The following is a 19,383-nucleotide window of genomic DNA, read 5'->3' on the forward strand; positions in this document are numbered from 1 at the left end:
ATCTGCAACAGGGCCTCTAGCTGTTGCTGGGCTGGTGCAGACACAAATGGCGTCCTGCGTAGGGGACGCCATTTGCATCCCTACGGTAGCCCGTGATAGGCTACGTAAATATTTACGTAGCCTACAACGGCTAAAACAGGGAGGCACATGGCAGCCGCTATGCCATTTGCACCCCTGCTTTTTGCCGTGATAGGCTACGTAAGTATTTAGGTAGCCTATCACGGTAAAGGCAGCCACACAAATGGTGGTTGTTATGCCATTTGTGTGGCCACCTTTACCATGATAGGCTACATAAATACTTATGTAGCCTATCACGGAAAGAGCAGGGGCGCAAACGGTGTAGCGGCCACCGTTTGCGTCCCTGCTCTTTGCCGTGATAGGCTACGTAAACACTTACGTAGCCTATCACGGCATCCTGGCAGGATGCAAATGGCGGCTGCTACGACGGCCGCCATTTGCAGCTGCAGTAGCCCGGCCATGGCTGGAACTCCAGCTGCGGATGGCCCTGGCCAGTGGCTCCACGGAGCCGCCATGGAGCAGAGCCGGCCAGGGAGGATTCCGGGGAGGGACGGAGTGCCTCCCTCCCACCGCGGATGCCCCTGCACGGAGCCAGGTAAGGAATTCGTACATCCCTACAAAGTGCTTTACCAGGCACAAACCAATCCCTCTGTAGCACCATCAATCCAGCTTAACGGTGTGATGCTGGAAAATGTCAATCACTTTCTTATCTTGGCAGCCATCTCTCCACAAAAGCCAACATCGATGCTGAAATTCAGCATCTGAGACTGTAGCATTTTCCCAAATGAAGCGTATAGTGTTCGAGGATCGGGACATTCACAGGGAGACCAAAATGCTTGTTTACAAAGCCATTGTACTACCAGTCTTACTGTACTCCTTTGAAACATGGACCATCTATAAATGCCACTCCCAACTTCTCGAAAAATTCCACCAACGCTGCCTCCAAAAAATTCTGCAAATTACTTGGGAAGACAGACGGACTAATGTGAGCATACTGAAAGAAGCAAAGACCACCAGCGTTGAAACAATGATTCTCCAACATCAACTTCGCTGGATTGGCCATATTGTTCGAATGCCTGATTATCGTCTTCCAAAGCAGTTACTCTATTCCCAACTTATGAATGGAAAACGGAATATTGGTGGACAGCAAAAGAGATTTAAAGATGTTCTTAAAGCTAATCTAAAAAAAATGTAACATAAGCATTGAGAACTGGGAAGAAGCACGAGTACAGAGCGAAAGGGAGAAACGAGCTCAGCAGAAGGCATGTCAAGCAAACCCTCACCGTGACCACCTTCCACCTGGAAACCTATGTCCTCACTATGGGAGGCTGTGTAGATCCAGAATCAGCTTTTACAGCCACCTGCAGACTCACTGCTAGAGATTAATGTGTTGATGGACCTATCTTCTATGAATCTGTCTAATCCTTTTAAAGAGTTATCTATATAGACTCTATCTTTGGAAGACAATCTTATTCGGTCACGAGTGATCGCCATGATGATGATGACGCTGAATCAGACTCAGTATTCCCTACTGTGACTGGTAGCAACTCTCCCATCCTGCTAAATTCAATCTCTTTAATGAAAGATGTTTGCGACTGAACTAGGGATGGATGGACTTACTTCTGTCTGTGCTGCCAGGCACTAGCCAAGCCGCCACTGGCCGGCCGCCCCTATTCGGTTCCCTGGATGAGCTGCCCCACAGTCCGTGGGAACCCAACAAGCACCTCGCAGCCACCCACCCGTCAGTGAGATCCCATTTTGTGAAAAAATAGTGGCTTGTGTTTTCCTATAAATGTAATGTTGCATAAATGCTGGCTGTAAAGAGGCCATTTATGCAACTTTACAGGCGTAAACAGACCATTTATGCCTGGAACGTTGCATAAATGGCCCCTTTATGATGCCCTTTACATAACATTACATTTATGGAAAAACTCAAGCCGCCATCTTTTTTTGCAAAATGGTGGTTTGCTGACAGGTTGGGTAGCTGTTGGGTGCTCACAGACTGTGCAGTAGCTTGGCAAGCTGGGTCCAGTAAGCATGGAGGCTTGGTGAACAGGATCTGAGAGGCTGAGCAGGGGAGAATCCACCAGACTCCACCCCCCTCTCGGACTCCCACAACATCCCTAGATTGAACCTGGTACCTTCTGCATGCAAAGCATTTGTGATATTATTGAGTGATAACTAAATAGCAGGGGTGGGCAACTTGTAGGCCAACACATCTGGAAGGCCACAACTCCCAACAGACCTAGCCAGCATAGTCAATGGCTATGATGAGAGTTGTAGACCAAAACATCTGGAGGACCACAAATTACCCACCCCTTCTATATAGGCTAGTATGTATGTTTATACTGGCAAAGTGTTTTTAACTATTGTAGAAATTGGCAAAATCCTAGGGGTTGGATCCAGGATCTGCCTTCTTCAAGAGAAAGGGTCCTTCCACCTGATTTTGGAAGTTTCTCCCTCCCACACACCCACCACAGTTCATCCCATTCAGCAGGGTCTCCTGACTCTCTGTGTAGCATTTTTAGGGGCTCCTGTGGGAAGGAGGGGGGTGGGAAAGTCCATTTCCAGTACAGTTGATCCAGCTTAAAATTGGATCCAGCCCATGATCTTTGATATCCATTGATAAATTATAATAATTATAATTTTGCTGAGGAAGATGCACAGTGTAACTTTTTATATCAATGTGTAGTTATGTTTCTCTGTGTTTATCTTACATTCATGTTCTACCATAGAAGTTGCAACACTCTAACATACTTTCATACTTTCTTTCTGGGCCATCAGCCAATACCCCTCTAATAAATGGCCAAAGGACTTCAGGAACTGACCCATGGCTTTAAATTCTCTTCCTCTGATTCAGTTAATCCAGAAATCTTTTTCTTTGGGGAAATGGCCAATGTTTGTAAACAGCCTCCACTGCATTTTAATCGGGTTGAATGTGGTTCAAGACAGGGAGCTACAAACAGTGTTCCCCCTCCCCCAAGTTGAAGAAGTCTAGCTTTGTTTGTCTTGCGGTTCTGATGAAGAAATCACTTAGAAACTGGCTAACCATTGTGAAAGCCACCCACTGGAAAGATTGAGCAGCCTGACACATGTTTGCTTTCAAATTACCTCTCATAGGACAAGCACAACTGAAAGCAATAGAAAAGGAATAGTTTAATTATAACCTACCAAAAATATAGAACAGTTGTATTTCCCCCTCTTAAACTGGCTAATCAGATATACTTTCTTCATATATATATATATATATATATCCCCTTACAGATGTTTGTTTGGGGACAATGATCATGTGAAGGGAAAAGGGAGTCCCACTGCAGTAGCAAGTTCTATTCCCGAGTTCTACACATTCACTGAAACATCTGTAGAGAGGCTTCTGCCACTCTTCCTAAGTAAACATCTCTAAGGGCGGAATCCTATGCATGCTTAAACATAAAAAAGTCCTACAACATGCTGCCTGGGGAATGCTGAGTGTTGTAGGATGTTTTTCTGTCAGAAGCTGCATAGGACTGCACCCTAAAGGGCTTTAATTTCATTCTGTTGAACTATTTTGGAGAATAAAATGCCCCCATCTCAATTATTTTCTTCCTACCCCGCTTCCTTTTGTCCCCTCCTTCCTTCCTTCCATGCTCATCCCAGTATGAGCCTAGGCACTGCCCAGAAGTGTTGTAAGATTTCACCAGAAGCATTGTAAGAAGATCTCATTTGAACAGATTGGATTAAATGGTTGCACTTTATTTTAGCAGCATTTTAGAAAGTGTTTCATCTTATAAGTTTTATAGGCTTGTAATTTTAACTGTGGTTATTCACACATACTCTCGTGATGGTTAGGAACAAAATAAATAAATAATGTTATTCTGTTCAAAAAACAAGATGGATTAGAAGGGGCTGAAGTTTGGCCCCGAGTCTACTATTTCCTTTTCTGACCAAGAAGATTGTTCCAATTATCAGCCTCAAATCTGCCTTTGTAGGGGGGCAGCGGAGCTGGGGGGTGTCTAAGTGGGTGCTAAATGTACAACTTCAGACATTTTTGAATAACACTTGTTTTCTAGGTACATTTCAATCTGATTTGGTATTGAAACCTTCTTGGTCACCATTATGCAGGGCCTGTGGGAGGAGGAATGAGATCCTGTTAATTCTCCTTGATCTTTACGTACCCTTTGGAACCTACATTGACCATAGTATCCTTCTGGACTAGTTGTCGAAGCTTCCCAGGATGGGAATCTGGCACTATGCTCCAGTGGTTCCACTCCTACATAGATGGCCAGATCTAGAAGATGGTACTGGGAAACTATTGCTCTGCCCCTTGTTACTTGTGCTTGGGGATGGACAAGTCTTTCAGTTTCACTTTCTCCCACATTTGGGGTGTGTGTGTGAGAGGGGGGGAGGTGTTATTTCTGTCCTGTTTATGAAGAAATTTGCAGATTTTGGTAAGTTCTTACTAAACAATGAACCGAGTGAAATTCTCACCCATCTGAACCAGCCAAAATCAGTAGGTATACATAGCTATTGCTAGCATGGAGAGGACCATGTTGTGCATGCCTGCCATGAAGCTGAGAAGAATTTGCTACTGCAGGATGTAGTGATGTCCACCAATTTGGATGGCTTTAAAAGGGGGTTGGACAAATTCCTGGAGGAAAAGGCGATCAATGGCTACTAGTTTTGATGGCTATGGCCACCTCGGGTACCAGAGGCTGTGTACACCAGTTGCTGGGGAACATGGGTGGGAGGGTTCTGTTGCACTCATGTCCTTCTTGTGGGTTCCTGGTCGACAGCTGGCTGGCCACTGTGTAAGCAGAATGCTGGACTAGATGGACCCTTGGTCTAATCCAGCATGGTTCTTCTTATGTTCTTACCTGTCAGAAAAAGAGGTGGCTAGAGATGCTGGAGAAATTTGAGACAGACTAAAATGAGCTTGGATTTCAAAGAATCCGACCTGTGGAATCTGCTGTGGAGAGCCCCCCTCAAGCCACGTGAAGTCTGTGGACTTTGGGATGATTTTTTTACTTTCCCGAAATATAAATCTGTAGAAAAATACGTAAGTTTCTGCTGAGGAAATGTTGAATGGAATGGGGGACAATACACTAAATGTTACATACTGAGGTAAATTATGTAAATACTTTGTTGTTGTTGTTCAGTCGTTCAGTCGTGTCCAACTCTTCGTGACCCCATGGACCATAGCACGCCAGGCCTTCCTGTCCTGCGCTCTCTCCCGGAGTGTGCTCAAGTTCATATTCATTGTATCGGTGATGCTATCTAGCCATCACATCCTCTGTCATCCCCTTCTCCTTTTGCCTTCAGTCTTTCCCAGCATCAGGGTCTTTTCCAGGGAGTTTTCTCTTCGCATTAGGTGGCCAAAATATTGGAGCTTCAGCTTCAGTATCTGTCCTTCCAATGAGCAGTCAGGGTTGATTTCCTTTAGGATTGACTGGTTTGACCTCCTTGCAGTCCAGGGGACTCGTAAGAGTCTTCTCCAGCACCACAGTTCGAAAGCATCAATTCTTCGGTGCTCAGCCTTCCTTATAGTCCAGCTCTCACAGCCATACATTACTACTGGGAGTATTTATGTAATTATTTGCATATTTTTCCACATGATGAGAAAATATTCACATCCATCTGTGGGCGGACAATGGAAAGAAAGGAGCCTGACAATCCGCGAAACACAGACGGAGCAGATTTTACACAGTCTGTACATCCCTAGAGGTACAAAACCTAATTCAGTACCACAAACATGGCTAAATACATAGGAATTCAAACCCAGATGTTTAAGAGCTAAGCATTCAAAGCTCTCTGCCTGCATGGCTGAATCTGTCAGTTTCACTTCCTCCCACATTTGATTTCTTAAAATCAAAACAAAACAAAAAACCTCTCAAGTTCTTTTCATCCCATTTATGGAGAAATGTGTGATTTTTTATAACTTCTTCATCAAAAAATGAACTGAGAGAACTCTTTGGTCACCCGAATGCAGGACTTGTGTTAAACAGACAAATGATGGAGAGCGGTGGGCTGGTCATTACAGGAGTAGGGGGAGATGAGCAGTTATTTCTCATTTCCTTCTAATTGTTTTAGGGCACAATCTTATGCATGTTTAGACAGAAAAATGGCCTACAACTCCCAGTATGCTGGGATGTGTAGGCTTTTTTTTCCTGTCCAAACATGCATAGGATTGTGCCTTTAGGGTGCAATCCTATTCACATTTAGACAGAAAAAGGTCCTACAATCCCCAGGATGCGCCATCCAGCATGGCTGGCTGGAGGGATGCTGGGATTTATAGGCCTTTTTCAGTCTAAACATGCATAGGATTGTGCCTTTAACTGTTTTAACTGCAGCAGGCTATAGATGTAATGATTGCTCTGCCAGCAGATCTCCCACAACATTACAAGTGACCCATAGGATTGCTCTGGTCACTAACAATACACTCCTGTGCATGTTTACTGAGAAATAAATGGTCAAAGGAAATCTGTGTTCAAGGGAGCTTACTCCCACAGTTAGCTTGCAGTCTAACTAAACTAAGAAATGAATGAACTAACTAAACTAAACACATAAATACTATTGCAACAGAAAATATCCACAACAAAAGACTTCAACGTAATTTTCTGTTTAGCTTTGTCAAATATTACTAAATTAATTACTTTAAATATGCGCATATTATTTTTTCATGGACAAACTGTACAACTGCATGCCAAGTAAGTAGCAATCTGGATAATTACATAGATAAACTACATGCTCAACCTTCTTTGGTATATACCAGGGCTGCCAACTGACTAAAGAAACTTTAGTTTATTGACCATCTGCTTTTTCATCAATTAAAATTAAACAGATGTGTGTATCACTAAAACCTCAGTATTGTTGCTTTTTTTGCAGTATTGGAGGAAATGAAAGAGAGCAAGTAGTTTAATGAACAAAAGCTGCCACCCATTGTTAGAAAGAAATGTCATCTTTTTTGTTTCCATTTTGCAGTTGGACACAGTAACCAAAGTAGCCTCTAAAAATAACAAGTGTGCCCTTAACTCATTGCCATAACCATAAACAATTAAATTTTGTCCTCACCAATTATATTGCTCCCACCCCTAATTACTCAGTGAAACCTTTCACTGATTTTTCTACAGATTACTCTGATTAAAGGTTGCAGTCCTCCTAATAGATACAGTGCTGGCTAGGGTTCAATGAAATGAAAATAGTTTTATTTTTCATTTCCTATTTTCTTCCATTCATCAAGTAACAAAGTATATTTAGCAGTAGCATCCACCGAATGCCCCTTTGTTTATGGTTCAGTTCTGCTTGTATAGAACTCTAGGAAAGATCTAATTAAAGTAATGAATATTATTTCCAGCTGCTGTAGGTAGGATTTCTATGACTTAGTAGTTCCTGTGTTATGAAGCATAACTGGCCGAAAAAAATAAGTTCGCTTCAGAGAATTAGGTTTTAGGGGTAAAGAAATGCAGGATATAGACCATCATATTCAGCATCAATTTAAGGGAGGTTGTGGGCAGTAGGGATTCATGAGAAACTAGTTTCAGAGGTTTTTGACCAGAATTTATCTAGTTCACACCTCCTGAAACCAAACATGGACCTAAACACAATCTCTGGCTGAAGTCCATAAATTTTCAAGCTTACAGTGTCATCTGTCAAACAAAAACATTTGTTAAAAATGCACGTCGCAAAATGCACATAAAAATGCACGCTTTTGAAAAATGTCCACAGACACAATTCAGTGCATTGGAGAAAATGCGTACATTTCCAAAAGTACACATTTCAAAAATACGCACAAAAATATGCAAAAAAATTTGTGTGAAAAGAAAAAGCAACTCTTGGAATCTAATATGGGCACAGGCACAGCTCGAAATGAGATTTGAGGTGGAATTTGGAGAACCTCCACAAGCCCAAGTATTGCACAACCCTAGAGGGTGGGGAATTAAAATGGATACCTTTGGGGGGGAAAAGCTATTTATTTTCCGCTAGTAACAATGGTAGATTACATAATTTTGGGTTTCATGTAGATATTAACAGAAAAGGAAGGGGGTAATACAGTGGCACATGAAAATATGGCATTTCCCATCCCTTATCTAGAAAAATGTAAATTCAAATAACAAGTTGCAATTTAGACATGAAGTACCTCTTTCATACCTTGTGTAGGCAACAGCTTTGCACATGGCTGTTTCAAAGAGATGGCTGGATGGAGGAGTCACAAATGCCCTGGACAATTTTGTATGCAAAGGATGTACTAGGCCATTGACCTATGGACAGGGTGCTCTCCAAAACACCCAAGAGGACTAACTTACAAAGAAGCTCACACATGCCTCACATTTATTATTGGTGTGTTTTGTTTATTTTACAGATTTGTATCCCACCTTTTGAAAACTTCCCCAAGGCACATTACACAATGTAGATAAAAATACAACAGTACTATTACACCAGGGGTGAACAAAATTGCCCCCACTGCTCCCTAAAACTGTAAAAAACGTTTTAAAAATGGCAACCAGAGCAGCTACAGAGCACTAAAAGGGTCAAAATTAGCTCATTTGCAAGTAATGATGACCCTTTGAGTCCTCCATAGCCACTACTATGCACCATAATGGTCCAAATTAGCTTGCAAACAAGGTAATTTTTTAATCTTTTTGATACTACATAGCTGATCTGGATGCCATGTATTTATTTTATTTTATTTTTATAGCACCCTGGGGGGAGGTGCAGTCCAGGGGTGTAAATAGCCCCCAGCCCTCCTGTGTTACATGCTCCCCACTTTCCTGAGCAGTGTGAGAAGTTCAGGGCAGCATGCTCACTAACATTTGGTTTACATGAAGGTCTTCAAAAGGAAATTGGGCTTGAACATACCTGAATGGACATTCAAACCCTAGATTGGGGATCAGGAACAGTTAGCCTGCGGGCCAGAGCTGGCCTGTAGCATCTTTTCATTCAGCCTTGGTCAATCCCCCTTGCCCCGCCTACTCCTTCTGTGTGTGTCCAGACAGGAATGCAGTGGATCACTTTGTCTGTCCTCTTGGAGACTGCTTGGTTTGTGTGATGGCTGCAGAGGAAGGGGGTCTGGGGAGGACCTTCTCTTCCTCTGGGGCCAACACTGAACCACAGTGAACAGCTCAGTCAGGAGGGACAGACTGATCTGTCCCTCCTCTAGCTGCCTGGTGTGTTTTGTTTTCGTGCTGGCCAGAAAGAAAGAGAAGTCCCGCCCTCTGCAACCATCTCAGAACAGGGATAGACAAATCTCTCAGTTTTGCTTTCTCCTGCATTCAGTTTTTTTTTAAAAAAAAAATCTCAGGTTCTTTCCATCCCAAATATTAAGAAATTTGTGGATTTTAGTAAATCCTCATCCAAAACACCCTGAAATGAATTTCTCACCCATCTGCACCAGCGAAATTCAATAGATACAGCTGTTCCAAGCGTGAAAAAGGCCATGTTGAAAAAGAGGAAGGAGCCTAATTCAGCACCACAAACATGGATGAATACACAAGGACACAGTTAAGAGCTAAGTACTCAAAGCCCTCTGCCTGGATGGAAGAACCTGTTGGTTTCGGTTTCTTCCACTTTCAGATCTTTTTAATCTGAAGTTCTTTCTATCTCAAATACAAAGAAACGTATGATTCTTATATAAAAAAGAAAAGAACTTAAACCAGATTCTCACCCAGCCATATCACAGAAAACAAGCACGTTTGCCGGAGGAGGGCCCAAAGCACCATGTAGCTCTCTGGATTTTGCCAGCTTGCTCTAGCCTCCTGGGACTGCACCTTTGCTCTTCCAATTCCTCTGTGTGAGTGAAGGCATGATGATAGACAGAGTGAGGAATGGGGAGGAAAAAGTCCAAACAAAATATGTTGGGTCAGAAAGAAGGCTGGAGAAGGGATAATGGGAAAAGAGGTGAGATTGAGGGACGGAGGGAGGATGCAGAGAGAAAAGCCCTTTTGTGTGGGGAGATGACATGACACCACAAAGTGACAGATGTCAGAATTTCAGAAAGAGGGAAAGAGAGAGATGAGAAAGAGAGAAGGGATGTCCCCCCACCTGGATAAATTGTCCAGGTAAATGTCAGAGGAGCAGGCTCTGGAAAGGATAATAGAATTCAGAACAACAGCATACAGAAAATTGGTGGGGGACACAATTCACTTCCACCCAAGACACTTGGTTGTTACAGCATCTGTAGAGCAGGAGTGGGGGAGATATTTTCTGTCAAGGGCCTCCAACAGATTCCCCCTAAGGCTCTTGACAGAAAATATCTCCCCACAGCCCTGCTCTACAGCATCTGATGCGTTACCAACCAAGTGACTTGGGTGCAGGTGAATTGTGTCCCCCACCAATTCTCTCTATCCTGCTGTTCTGAATTCTAGACAAATATCCTCTCCTGAGCCTGCTCCTCTGACATTTAATTGGACAATATATGATCTTGACATGAACACTGGTTTTCATCTTGTTTTCTGATTAGACCTGTAGCCTATAGTCTGGGTCTTGGCTTTTTAACAGTTGCCTTGCTTTTCTCTTCTACTTGGGTTTTCTAACATTGGCCCTAACATACCATCCCGGGGCTGAGCATTTCTCATCCCTGCAGAGGTTCCTATTGATTGCCTTATCCATCAGTCTGTTGTGGATTTCATGCAGATACTGACTGAATGCTACTTGCAGTTGAAATATTACAGTGTGCCGTGTTTCCATTTCTATCCTCATGGCAACTGAGTAACAGTAATGAAAATGAGGCAATTTAAAAGAAGACTGCACCTAATCACTGAATTTCTTGATGTCATGGCCTTGCCTAAATATGTGGGTGGAGAAAGATGAGAACAGGACATTGGCTTTCCTAGGCATTTTATGGGGCCAGGAAGTATTTGCCTGGAAGGCCTTTGCAGTTATAGGTATATGACTTCTTTTCACTCCCCCAGGACTTGAATATGTCTGCCTAAAAATAACTTTAAATAGGTCTTTGGCTCCAATTAAGACTTCATTTAACATGCAAGGGCTATTTTATTCCTTTCACATTATGTGTTGTGTCTGAGCAGAAAACCCCAGGATTAATCGTTGCCGTCATCTCTTATCCATGAAAATGCTGCATAAATACTCTGACTTTATAAAGTTCCTGCAAAGACCTCCAAGTAAAAGAAATAGAGATCGGGGTTTGACCTCAACTGTTTAGACCCAGTCTTTTTATTATTATTGTAATGAAAATAGCAGGAATATATCTATGTGCCTTATGCTAAATAGTTTTATTGGTGATAAGTTTTTTGTCTTGGAAGCTCAGCCACATCTCGTTGAATCTGCAATCAGTAGCCCTTCTGCTCCCAAGTACACAGTGCAACATTCATATCCTTTTTATCTAATCATTATATATTGGAATTGTACAAATAAACAGCATATATATGGCTGTGACAAGAATATCCTTTACAACGCAGAAAACCATGCCATTTGGAAAGGAAAGGTTATTTCAATAAGGCCCCACAATTCATAATCAGTTTTAGTGTGTTTGTTTTTGATTGAGGAGACCTAATCATGAATTTATTGGACAGCAAGAGTTAAAAAAGTTTGCTTTTAAATCATGGTAAAAGCATATTAAAAACATAAAATTATAGTTAGGGATGAATGGACTCACCTCCATCTGTGCGGCGCATTGCTCACCGAACCTCTGCCGGCTGGCCGGCCCTGTTCACTGTGCCACGTGAGCTGCCACATGGTCCACAGGCACCTGGTGAGCCATGCATGGCCATCTGATCCCTCGCCAAGCCATCATTTTGTGAAAAAAAGGTGGCTCGGGTTTTTTGCAAATGTAAAATTGCATAAATGTAATATTGTGTAAATGGACCATCTGTGCCTGTAAAGCTGTATAAATGGCCCCTTTACAGCCGCCATTTATGCAACAGTACATTTATGAAAAAGCCCAAGCCACATTTTTTTTTTTTCTTGTTTTACAAAATGGCAGCATGGGGGACCAGTGACAACAGCCATGCTTGCCCAACTAGGCATGTGCAGACTCGGACAAGAGTGGTGGTCCACAAACTGGCGTCTGGGAGGCTGAGCAGGGGGAGTCCGCCAGACTCCATCCCCTTCCTGGACTCCTGCGACATCCCTAATTATAGTGATTGGGTTATAATCAATGGTATGCTAGCAGAAAATTACAAGAGTTGCTGTCGTTCTGCTCACAGTTACACAACTATAAGTAGAACAACTGGAACAAGTAGCACAAGCAACACCTGGCCTGATGAAGCTGTAATGAGTTGTGGAACACCTTGTGGAATGGTTTGTGGAATGGATTTTGCAATATGAAACACCCTCTTGCAATAGATAATGGCTAGTGCAACAGCTTGAACAAGCAGAATCTAAGTACTGGATTTGACTCTTTTGCAAGAATGAGAATGGGGTTTCTGCCTCCATTTTTTGCCAAGAAGTGTTAATTAAGTCCACAGCCCCTTGCAGGGCAATGATGGAATTTTGAATTGTATCCAGCCTCTTAGCCTGTTCAGCAAATTGCAAATACAACGTTTTTTATCAGAGCAAGCAACTCCTCTGTATTTTTGCTTCTCAGAACCTTTGCCACGGGAGGTATGGGGAGGGTGTAGGTGGAGATCCTGCTCCTTTTTTCCTCCTTGATGTAGCCATCCTTTTCTTCAAACAGATCTTGCAGGTCCTCAAATATTGTTGGTATTTCTTAATCCATAAACTACATTGGAGCACGTCAGCCCTGATTTCTCCTAATTAGATAGGAGTCTCAAAACAACTTTGAGCGATGTCTAAGTTCTGGCAGACTAGCCTCGGAGCCCAGCCCCTTTGCTGCTTTGCAAAGAGGGCTACCCTTCCAAGACTTCATCCAGATGCTGCTCTTGTCTCCCCTTTTCATTCCAGGGGAAGATGAAAAGGTTTTTCAACCTTTTAAAAGCTGTTTGAGATAGCATCCCACGGAGGCTCCACAGAATGCTGCCAGGGTGACATTGGCTCCGACCGGAAGTCCCGAAGGTTAACGAGCTGCAAGATTGGGTAGCAGCGAAAGAGACTGCATCACAAGCTTTTAACAACAATTTTTCTGCCAGAATCTCCCAACTTGAGGCTCTCACGCACAGGGCAAATGTACATATTATTGGTATTAAAGATCTACCTACTGATGTAAATTTGTCTACTTTTGTAGATAAGCTTCTGCATGAGATACTCCCTGTGTCATCTGATTATTTACTTGATATTGAGCAGGCATTCCGTGTGCCAAATGCCAAAGGGACTGGTTATACAATTATAGTCCAATTTGCAAGAATTGCCACAAAAAAATTATATCCTGCATCTGGCAAGAGGGGGCAGAAGTCTTATTTGGGGATCAAAACAAGATAAAATCATGTTATTTCTGGATTACACCAAATAAATTGTTGATAAAAGAAGGCAATTTACCAAGGCGAAAAACCTGGCAAAACAAATGAACTTACAATATCATTTAAATATCCTGCTACATTTTGCATTTTTTCTGAAGGTCAGATGAAGAAGTTTCTAAATCACAAAATGGCGGAGGCATGGCTAATCGGAAAAACACGTGAGACTCTTGTTCCAGCCCCATGAACTGGAATTTATAAACATGTTTTGTCAACTGGCTATGCTTAGTCTGTAAGATCTAGGCTAGGCCAGAGATAATTGCTCATATATATCCATCTTTTTTCTCTCATTTTTTTCTTTTCTTTTAAATCCTTTCTCTTTAAATTGATATGATATACTGTACTTAAATTTACTGTTTGAGGGTGTATAGAAATGTGCACGCTCATTTATATATCTAGTACAAAATATATTAGTGATTGTTGTAAAGTTGATTTTAAGCTTTATTATTATTATATAACAATATAAAATTTATTAGTGATTTGTTATTATTATTTATCCTTTTTAATTTCCTTCCTTTTTATTTTTATTACTATTATTATTATGAGACTAGTTAGTAATATTTTTGGCTGGTTAAATTGTTAAACTCTACTGTCTATCATATGTTAACTGAAGGGCAATATATGGTTATTGGAAATGAATTGTAGGCCTGCTTCCTTGCTAGAAGACTGATAATATGTTATTGAAAAGTAAGGTTGATTATCTATGCTGTACTGAATTGTAATATTGCCAATGCTATAGGTATAACTTTTAAGTAGAGTGGTATTTGAAGTTTGTGTGTAATGGAGTTTAAATTTAATCATTTTAAGTAACTTTTGTATATTTTTTTAATTTTCTTGCTTGCTTTCTTCTTCCTTCTTCTGTTTTCTGTTTTCTTTTATTTTTTTTCTCTTTTCCTTATTGCTGTGTCCTCCTAAGAATACTGCATTGTTGGAAAATGTAGATTGTTGTTGTTGGTACCATTTATTTCATTTGTAAAGATAAAAAACAGAATAAAAAGTATTTTAAAAAAACTAAAGAGAGAGAATGGGGTTTCTGCAAGCAGTAGAACCTTTGAGCTAGGGAATGGCACCATTGGATACAACCCATTATTTTCACAATGATTTCACAATTTTCTTGCTTTTACCAAATGTTGCTAAGGGTAGAATCAAAAGTAATGTTTATGACATAGCAAATGTCCATAATTTCATGAATATTGACATTTTTGTGTGACTGACTGTTGACAATCCTAGATACATTATATAAATGTTCAAAAGTAGATATAGATATATTTCCCACATTTTGTAATACACAAGTGAATCCAATATTTCATTTCTATGTGCCAATCAACATTCACTGGTATATATGAGAAAAATATGGTATAGAGTGTTGGATTAGGGGCAGAAAAACCCATGTTCATATCTTGGGTCAGTTGATATCTCTCAGCTTAAGCTACCTCACAGTGTTAAGATAAAATGGACAGGAAGGAAAGGTTGGATAATAGTTTGCTACACATATATTTATGAAGTTTGGACATTCACAGCATTTGTCTGGGACAGTTTTAAAATTTCAGACATTCACTCTTATAAAAGAAAACAGATAGGAAAGATATGCTTAAGGGCTGGAGATACTGGGAAGTATCCAGAACCTACCACTAGCAAAATGGAGTTAGTGCTTCATACAGGAACCAGAAAAAAGCAGAAATGCTCATTTCCACCAGAATGGGGCGGGTTAGTGGAGGGAAGTCTGCTGTCCTGTCCCAATCTGGAAATGAGCATTTCCACTCATTCCCTGGGCTTCTTAAGAAAGGGTTATCTCTCTGTTGCACTGGTGCTGGGTCCCACTTGTGCACAGCCCTGTTGGATACTACCTGTAGTTTCAATGGATGTTATTAATCACTCCCATTTATTGTTAGGAATAAAATAAGAGGCATTTTCTTGATTTCTAACTTAACCCTGAACCATTATAACTTATAACTGCACATTGGTTAGGTCCACCTGAATTCTTTTCAGTACCTGCACCACGCAAACAAGAACAGGGTTGTTTTTATGCTCTCGAACAACTGCCTCAGAGCTGGAGGTAGCACATTATCAAGTTCTCATATCAAAACCTGCACCCTTTTATGAGCCATTGCTACAGCCACACTTTCCCAGAATCTACGCGAATACAGGTAGTGGTTCTTGATCTGTTCAGAATGGTGGAATCCTATAAAGAGGAGTGAAAAGCAGTAGATGTAGGGAAAGGATCGGCTTTGGGGTCAGAGTTGTAGCTATCTTGCCCCCCCCCCGCCCCCCATCTCTCAAGTTGTCTGCCTTTTAAATCTGCTTTAATGGTGTATATAACATACATACATACATACATACATATACTCTGTGTGTGTGTGTGTGTGTGTGTGTGTGTGTATGTGTGATAGTAGATAGATGATAGATAGATAGATAGATAGATAGATAGATAGATAGATAGATAGATATCAGACTTGAGAGCAAGACTTATTATGTATTTTTAAGTTGGTGGTAATTTTAACATTGACATCAACATGAAGGGTTAAGGCCAGTGGCTAAGGTTAGATAATATGCCTGAAATGTTATGTTTTCTTTATTGAGTTAAATTAAGTGTTATAAAAGATTCCATTAAACATCATTGACTGCCATTTGCAGGCCTAATATTAATGCTCCCTCACAACCCCTTCCAAAATCTTGCATCCAAGATATCAAGTTTTATTAACAATGAAAAGTGATTTCAGTGATCAAAGATAATTTAGTCACTGAGTAGCTTTCTGCACAGCTGTTAAGATTATTTAGAAGCAGAAATATTGTCTCTCCTTAGAAAAAATTACCATAGTGAGGCATTACTTGTGCATTTAAAATTTGTCTTTTCAGCATGAGCTCATTTCTACAACAAACCCATTAGCAATTAGAACATATATTTCATAACAAAGCAGTCATACAGTTTTAAAACGTACCCATTCCATATGCTTCATCCATTCCTATTTATCAGGGACAATCTCTATTTCCTGTTACTTGTCTCTGGTAAATCACTGTCCTCATTGTGTTGCTTTTGGGTGACTGCCTAATTAAGCCTAGTTAGTAAAAGTCACTGGAGTTGTCATTCTTCAGGGTATGTCCCCCTCCCTCTCTGAGGGAGCATTACATCTTATTTCATGTGCATATGCAGTGCATCCCGGCCCTTCTCTGGGAGCCTCTGCCAAAGGAAGTGAGGTGGGTGGTTACCAGGAAGAGGGCCTTTTGTGTTGTGGCACCCTGGCTGTGGAATGAGCTTGCTAGAGTGATTCGCCTGGACCTTTTCATTTTTCCAGCATTTTAGTATTCGAGTCTTTTAGCTCTGCTGTTTTAAATCTGGATTGTAAATCTCTGCATTGCTGCTAGGTTTTATTCTGGTTGTACAAAAGCAGTTTTAAACTTTCATGTTTTATAATGTTTTATGTTGTACCTTATGGCTTTAATTTTTGTGAACCACCCAGAGAGCTTCAGCTATTGGGCGGTATAGAAATGAAATAAATAAATTCATGTGCACAGACACAAAGGGCCCTGGCTTTCAGTCTGTTTCCAGGCTAAATGCAAAGTGCTAGTATTAACCTACAAAGCTCTGAATGGCTTGGGGCCAGGTTACCTCAAGGATCATCTCCATCTGTATAGACCTGCTTGAACACGAAGATCATCCTCAGAGGCCCTTCTCTAGGTGCCTCCACCAAATGAGGTGAGGTGGGGTGGCTACTAAGGAGAGGGTAGCGCCCCAGTTGTGAAATTCCCTCTCTAGAGAGGCTTCCTGGTGCCTACATTGTGGTCTTTTCAGCCCCAGGTGGAGACCTTTTTTTTTTTACTTTCCCAGGTTTTTTAGCCCTTTGGGTTTTTTAAAAAAAAATATGTTCATGTATTTTTTAGATATTTACATTGCTGTGGGTTTTTATCTTGATTACTAAACTGGTTTTATTCTGTTTTAAACTTAACCTTTTTATATTATGTTTTACTATGTTATTTTATTTTATGGTTTTAAGTTTTGTTTTGTGAACCACCCAGAGAGCTTCAGCTATTGCGCAGCAGATAAATATCAAGGGGGAGAGAAGGGGAGGTTTAAGCCTTCCACCCTCAGCCATGATTCCATTGGCACCAACTGGAGTTTTTCCCCTAATGCTAATTGGCATTGTGTGTGTTGGGGGGGGGGTGAAACTGAGGTTGTGGATGGGAAGGGAAGGCTTAAACCATCCCTCCCTGCATGCTGCACCACTGATGACTATCACCCCTAATCTGCCTCTGATTGTTTTATTAGCATAAATCACTGGCTGGCTTTAGATGAGAGGAAAGGTTTTTTTGCAGTTATGAGTGTGCACAGCCAGAGTCTCTGTAGACCTGTTGCAGTAAGCAAGCACTCTTCATACTGGCTTCCTTTCCCAGCACTTCCTGTTTCCTTACTAGATCCTGAGCCCCTCCACTTACTTCCATTGCTCATGATCAGGGATGGCTCTACCATGGCTCTACCATGAGGCAGAGCAATGTGGTCCCCTCAGGTGGCAGACGCTGGGAGTTGGCAGCCAGGTGTTGGAAGAAAGAGCTGTGATCATAGAATCATAGAATCATAGAATAGTAGGGCTGGAAGGGGCCTACAAGGCCATCGAGTCCAACCCCCTGCTCAGTGCAGGAATCCAAGTCAGAGCATCCCTGACAAATGGCTGTCCAGCCTCGTCTTGAAGGCCTCCAGTGTGGGAGAGCCCACCACCTCCCCAGGTAATTGGTTCCATTGTCGTATTGCTCTGACACTCAGGAAGTTTTTCCTGATGTTCAGCCGGAATCTGGCTTCCTGTAACTTGAGCCCATTATTCCGTGTCCTGCACTCTGGGATGATCGAGAAGAGATCCTGGCCTTCCTCTCTGTGACAACCTTTCAAGTACTTGAAGAGCGCTATCATATCTCCCCTCAGTCTTCTCTTCTCAAGGCTAAACATGCCCAGTTCCTTCAGTCTCTCTTCATAGGGCTTTGTTTCCAGTCCCCTGATCATCTTTGTTGCCCTCCTCTGAACCCTCTCCAGCTTGTCTGCATCCTTCTTCAAGTGTGGTGCCCAGAACTGGACACAGTACTCCAGATGAGGCCTAACCAGTGCTCCACATGGCCTGCTCTTTACCCCCTATTGCTGCCTTCAGAAGTGGTAGAGGACGCTGACCCATTGGCAGTTCTGAAGAAAGATGCATTGGCCAATCCATTGAATGTGGGGAGGGGCACCATTTTGTCCTTTGCCGCAGGTGTCAGAATGTCTTGGGCCGATCCTGCTCTTGGTACACTGATACTTAATTTTAAATAACCAGCAACAGAACTGATAATCATAGTGTCATACATAGTTAGTTAGTCTCTCAGGCATGTAGTTTAAACTTCCCTATTCTGGTGCCCTCCCATATTACCCCAAACAGCATGGACATGGTCAGGAATAATGGGGGAAATCTGATGCAGTGCGTAGCATGACATTTTATATGATACAGCTGCTGATATATATGTCAAAATGTTAGTAATGTATTTTAGAACAATTATGCTTTTCCCATATATCTTTAACCCAAAGAACAAAACCCTCTCGGCTTTTAAGGCTGCAGTTCTATACACACGTACCTGAGAATCAGAACCATTGAACTCAAGCAGACATGAATAGGATTGTGCTGTTGGTTAGCAAAGGACAGCCTACTGAAGACTAAAGAATTGCAACATGCAGTGGATGGAAGCTTCAGCAATGTGTAATGTGGGGCAGTGGTAGCGGTGGGGAGAACTTAAGCAGCTGTTAAAAGACTGCCCCTATTTTCACCTGTGAAATATTGGTGGGTACCACTCACAATTTCATCTGTCTTTTACATAGCCTTATTCATTAAAAGCCAGGATGATTCTGTTCCACAGTGGAATATTTTGCATTTTGGTGGGTGAGTTGTGGGGGGGGGCTCCAAAAGTTTGGGAGGGGGTTAGTGACATTTGAGAGGAGAAAACTTTCAGGTGTGTGTGTGAGAACTACTTTTTGACTAGGTGGCAGCTATTTTTTTCCCTGTACAATGTT

Source organism: Heloderma suspectum, chromosome 5 (genome assembly GCF_057233095.1).
Source record: "Heloderma suspectum isolate Gila_16-S chromosome 5, 16-S_ref, whole genome shotgun sequence".
NCBI lineage: Eukaryota > Metazoa > Chordata > Lepidosauria > Squamata > Helodermatidae > Heloderma > Heloderma suspectum.